At 38.7% G+C, this 6,266-nt stretch overlaps 1 protein-coding gene across 1 annotated transcript in view; it reads left to right on the forward strand.

Annotated features, from left to right (window-relative positions):
• The window catches only part of LOC127411940 (serum response factor-like), an 896,621-nt gene that overhangs the window by 112,022 nt on the left and 778,333 nt on the right, over window positions 1–6,266 (forward strand). The window lies entirely within an intron of this gene.

Below are 6,266 nucleotides of genomic sequence, written 5' to 3' on the forward strand. Positions count from 1 at the left end.
TGAATATCTATGTATTGATAGATATTGCTATTTAGGCTCATCTCACTGTGGAATTTTTTCCCCTGCTATTTTGAGTAGTGTTTGACGAATATCCATTGCAATAAACGTTCTTTATTCCAGAGTTCCCGACTCCTGACAAATTACCGAATAACCATTTATGAACCCTCGTGGTTATCTGAATATTACAAACGTTTACCGTGCACATCCCTAGTTAAAAATAGCCCATAGCTGGTATATTAGTGCAAAATGGGATAAAACCAGTTTGTCAACTATCTTTTGACTCCTCTCCTGAGAGACAACATCCAGAGGGGCATCACCCTGAATGAAATGAAGGTTTGTGTTCATGTTTGTTTCTATCAAGTCATTACTGTAGAGACAGGAGCAACTTTTATATTATCATTGGTCGCACCACCCATTTGTACTGTATATGCATACATTTCAAATACATGTGTGGTCTAAAAAATGGCTGGGTTAAAATAACCAAACTGGCAACAGATACAGTTCTGTGCAAAAGTCTTAGGCACCTTAGATGTTTCACAAAAGCATCTGTCTTAAGATGACTATCTTTATATCTTCTGCTTTGGTGTGCCAATTGGAAATACCAATTTTAGATTTCCAAACATTCCTTTTGCACATAGAATAGAAGTAGAAGCAGTCCTGCAACAGATGGTATGGATCTCAACACCATCTGAGATGACACGAAGACACAGAAGAGAACTGTGTTCTGCAAGTTCTCCAAGATGCTTGAAACAACCAGGAAAATCTATTAAGTTGTTTTCAGAGAAATCTAACAAAATTTAGTGGGGTTTATGCTGAAAACACGAAGAAACCATTTGCCAACGGGGTAAGAAAAATAAATGTGTTTTCCCCTTGAATCAAGTTTTTTTTTTCTTACCCTATTGGCAAATAGTTTCTTCTTGTTATTAGCAGTAATGTTACTACATCTTGCAAAATATCTCTGAAAACAAGGCAACATATTATGTCATTTTTTTTAAACAATTTTCTTAAGAATGTCTAGATATTTTCCACTGAAAACAAGACAAACACACGTACTAGGAAAATAACTTTTTGCAGTGTGACATCACAATATGCAATGCTCTTGTGACAATACTGGTGATTGCATGCACAGTACTCTTTGCTACAATGCTGGTGTGTTGTTGGTGGTTGCTAGGGCCTTGTGTTTAATTGCTAGGGCATTGCCAAGTGGTTGTTTACTAGCTCAAGTGAATGAGTCTGTTATGTTCTGCTTTCAAAATCTGACTGGAGTCCCTCCTTCAGTGTAAGTCTATGGGGGTTTTTCAGGTGAAAATGGTAAGTGTGATCTGTTAGTAAAGTAAGAGCACATCTACCACAATAGCACACAAGATTTGAGGGATCATACATGTCTGGAGCACAAACACACTGAACATTTAATACTTACTGCTAGAGGTTTGATCACTACAGTATGAGCAATAGTAATAGTGATGCTTGTCTTAGCAAACACAATTAAGGCAATGTGTTTGAGTCTCAAGACATTAAAGTGAATTTTCAAGCACAGTCTTTCCAATTAAATTGTCCTGAAGAGCATAATTTTTAATATGTCTGTATTAGCAGAGGAACAGATTGAAAGTTCAGAGACAGTGTGATTCAGTTACAAGGGTAAAGTTCACCGCATGGCGTCTGTTTACGATGCGTAAAGCTCTTAGCGTGTCAGAGAAAGAGGATACTCAATGGTGCTTATCAGCATGAAGATCTCTTTGAGCTCAATGATTTCATAGAGAGATTGTGTCGCTTATATATGACACCTTTTATCTTCTGTAGTGACAGATCTCAGTGCTTTCATTAAATCTTGCTGATTAACTGCAATCAGACACCAAATCCAAAGATCTGTTTGCTCTCTGGGGAAGAATATCTTTAAATAATTCTGAGCATTTCATTATTCGTGGCATCAATTACGTCAAAACTTGCAAGTCTGCTCGGTTGGAAAGCTCTGTTTCTTGGCTTTGTGTTGCCGTATTGACTTTTCTCTTGGCTGGACTTTCACTCTTTTTCCTGGAATGGTCATCAGAAGGCTGGATATGGACGAGCAAATGATCCTCCTCTGGGAACTGCTTCAGGCCTTGTCACTTCTGTCCGCTGTATTGAATCTGTCAGGTACACTGCCGTCAGAATGACGTCTCAGGTCAGCTGTAAATCTGCTCTGCACATGTCTGTGAGCTTCAGTCTGGAGACAGAGGAAACTCCGATATCTCCGATTTATTTGCAAGATGCATTAAATGTATTATGACCACCAATCATAGGTTGTAGTACCCATGAAAATACTTGGGGCAGAGTTTGAAGCATGATTTATTAAAGATTTTTTTGTGAAGTATTTTAATGCTTTATGAGAGATTTCAGTGTGAATAGGGCTTTAATTAAAGTGATGACCAAATGATTCACTAGTTAGTGCTGCTCTAAGTCACTATTATCCAAAAACCCCTAACACTAAGTATTATCAAAGTCCCTTTCAAGGCAATTCGGTTCAAACACTGAAAGTGCTGATTCTATAATTGTCATGTTAATTATGCCACTCTGTCCCTCATGTCTCATTAGAGCTGCTTATGTGTCCAGACAGACACGTCTCTGTCCAGCTGACACACACACATTCCAGAGTAATCTAGATGGACATGTTTACCCGAATACACTGCCTCAGGGGTGCTGGTGAGTGTGTGTTTGTTATTGTGTGTGTATGTGTGCATTGTACTGAGCAAAAAATAATTTATGTACTTTAATCAAATGCTGGAACAACCACACTGGGGCTGATTTGTAAATTAATTCCTAATCAATTTGTTGACTTGGAGCGAAAATCGTTTGAGAGTTCCTGTATTATGTAAATAATGAGCGCTTTTCGGGGGCCTGGTAGCTCAGTGGTAAAATACGCTGGCTACCAACCCTGGAGTTCGCTAGTTCGAATCCCAGGGTGTGCTGAGTGACTCCAGCCAGGTCTCCTAAGCAACCAAATTGGCCCAGTTGCTAGGGAGGGTAGAGTCACATGGGGTAACCTCCTTGTGGTCGCTATAATGTGGTTCGTTCTCGGTGGGGCGCATGATGAATTGAGCGTGGTTGCCGCGGTGGATGGCGTGAAGCCTCCACACGTGCTATGTCTCCGTGGCAACGCGCTCAACAAGCCACGTGATAAGATGCGCGGGTTGACTGTCTCAGACGTGGAGGCAACTGAGATTCGTCCTCCGCCACCCGGACTGAGGCGAAACACTATGCGACCACGAGGACTTAGAGCGCATCGGGAATTGGGCATTCCAAATTGGGAGAAAAAGGGGAAAAATCCAAAAAGAATAAAAATAATAAAAAATAAATAAATAAATAAATAAAATAATGAGCACTTTTCCACCATCGGGCCAGACGGTTCTGATCACAGACTGCATTTCCACTTGAACACGGTAAGATTACAAACCGTTCCTGGCCTGGATTTCTTGGCACAGTTAGCTAGCTGTACTCAACCGTGCTGGTGGGACACGTTTAGTGACGTGGCAACTCATGATTGGTCACTTGCTCAATCAGTTCATTCTAATCCTGATTTCGCAGCCAGGGATGTGAAGGATACTTTTAAAAAGTATTCCGATACAGATTACAGAATACATGCTGTAAAATTTTATTTGTAACGTATTCCGTTAGATTACTCAAGGTCAGTAATGTAATCTAAATACTTTGGATTACTTCTTCAGTTCTGGAAATATTTTTTGACTTGTTTTGACTATAAACAAGTAAATAAAGTAAATTCACTTGTACAAAGAAAAGTCTTGCTACTCAAGTAAATGTATCTTGTTTTAAGGATTTTTTGATACTTTTACAGAAAAGCAATGTTTAAATTCTCTATAAGAATAAGATTTTTGCAGTATATCTTTGCTCTAAAATTAAAGGTCTTACTAGAGTAAAACAGTTATGCTCATATAAAATATAATCGTGTCTGGTGACAGATGCATTTAAAAGGCAATAAATAGCATCTTGGCTTAGCATAAAGCTAAATAATCACATGACAATTTACACAAGGTTAACTATTTGTGTTGCTCCAAACTTTAAAACCCCACAGAGTGTCCACAACCACATCCTTTTCTGATCGTATGTGGATCCTGTTTATAGAATGAGGCAGAAAATATATTATTTGTAGCTTTCTATATGATGTTAAAGGCTACATGGGTTAGCATTTCTTGTAAAAATACCCTAACCGCATTAAAAACCTTGACAAAGCATGTAATCGTGTTAATTGGATTTATGTTTCATCTGTTAAGCTGTACAGGGTTGTGCACCATTCAGAATTGAATGAAGAATGCCAATTCAGTTCCTGAATTTGGACTGAATTTGAATTGAGGTAGAACAAAGGATGTACAGTTGAAGTCAGAAGTTTACACACACTTAGGTTGAAGTCATTAAAACTCATTTTTTAACCACTCCACAGATTTCATATTAGCAAACTATAGTTTTGGCAAGTCGTACTTTGACACGGGTAATTTTTCCGACAATTGTTTACAGATTGTTTCACTTTTAATTGACTATATCACAATTCCAGTGGGTCAGAAGTTTACATACACTAAGTTAACTGTGCCTTTAAGCAGCTTGGAAAATTCCAGAAAATGATGTCAAGCCTTTAGCCAATTAGCCAATTAGCTTCTGATAGGAGGTGTACTGAATTAGAGGTGTACCTGTGGATGTATTTTAAGGCCTACCTTCAAACTCAGTGCCTCTTTGCTTGACATCATGGGAAAATCAAAAGAAATCAGCCAAGACCTCAGAAAAAATTGTGGACCTCCACAAGTCTGATTCATCCTTGGGAGCAATTTCCAAATGCCTGAAGGTACCACGTTCATCTGTACAAACAACAGTACGCAAGTATAAACACCATGGCACCACACAGCCATCATACCGCTCAGGAAGGAGACGCATTCTGTCTCCTAGAGATGAACGTAGTTTGGTGCAAAAAGTGCAAATCAATCCCAGAACAACAGCAAAGGACCTTGTGAAGATGCTGGAGGAAACCGGTAGACAAGTATCTATATCTACAGTAAAACGAGTCCTATATCAACATATCCTGAAAGGCTGCTCAGCAAGGAAGAAGCCACTGCTCCAAAACTGACATAAAAAATCCAGACTACAGTTTGCAAGTGCACATGGGGACAAAGATCTTACTTCTTGGAGAAATGTCCTCTGGTCTAATGAAACATAAATTGAACTGTTTGGTCATAATGACCATCGTTATGTTTGGAGGAAAAAGGGTGAGGCTTGCAAGCCGAAGAACACCATCCCAACCGTGAAGCATGGGGGTGGCAGCATCATGTTGTGGGGGTGCTTTGCTGCAGGAGGGACTGGTGCACTTCACAAAATAGATGACATCATGAGGAAGGAAAATTATGTGGATATATTGAAGCAACATCTCAAGACATCAGACAGGAAGTTAAAGCTCGGTCACAAATGGGTCTTCCAAATGGACAGTGACCCCAAGCATACCTCCAAAGTTGTGGCAAAATGGCTTAAGGACAACAAAGTCAAGGTATTGGAGTGGCCATCACAAAGTCCTGACCTCAATCCGATAGAAAATTTGTGGGCAGAACTGAAAAAGCGTGTGTGAGCAAGGAGGCCTACAAACCTGACTCAGTTACACCAGTTCTGTCTGGAGAAATGAGACAAAATTCCAGCAACTTATTGTGAGAAGCTTGTGGAAGGATACCCAAAGCGTTTGACCCAAGTTAAACAATTTAAAGGCAATGCTACCAAATACTAACAAAGTGTATGTAAACTTCTGACCCACTGGGAATGTGATGAAAGAAATAAAAGCTGAAATAAATCATTCTCTCTACTATTATTCTAACATTTCACATTCTTAAAATAAAGTAGTCATTTTGGCCATTTGCATGGTTTTATTTACATTGTTGTTGTTGATTTTGTCACGGTAGTTAACTTGTTGTTTTGCGATGTCAGGATGAGTTTGTTTCTCTAATAAAATGATCAATTTGTTGATTTTTACCCTTGACGTGATTTATGTACCAAGTGTCAAGGTCAATTCGTGGCATTTTAAAATACATATACATCATAAAGTGTTCATGTGATGAGTAAATGTGATATTGGTTGAAGACAGCAAGCAAACGCAAGGAATATGTTTATAGAAATGTGCATGAGATGCTCAGAATATTAAACAGTTGAAAATCATGTAAATATAGGAAGAAACTGTCACAGGACTAAGTTGACAGAGTTTAAGAACTCTTCTTAAAGTTACTTTAAATATGTAATTGTTTAAT

Source organism: Myxocyprinus asiaticus, chromosome 21, assembly GCF_019703515.2.
Source record: "Myxocyprinus asiaticus isolate MX2 ecotype Aquarium Trade chromosome 21, UBuf_Myxa_2, whole genome shotgun sequence".
Lineage (NCBI taxonomy): Eukaryota > Metazoa > Chordata > Actinopteri > Cypriniformes > Catostomidae > Myxocyprinus > Myxocyprinus asiaticus.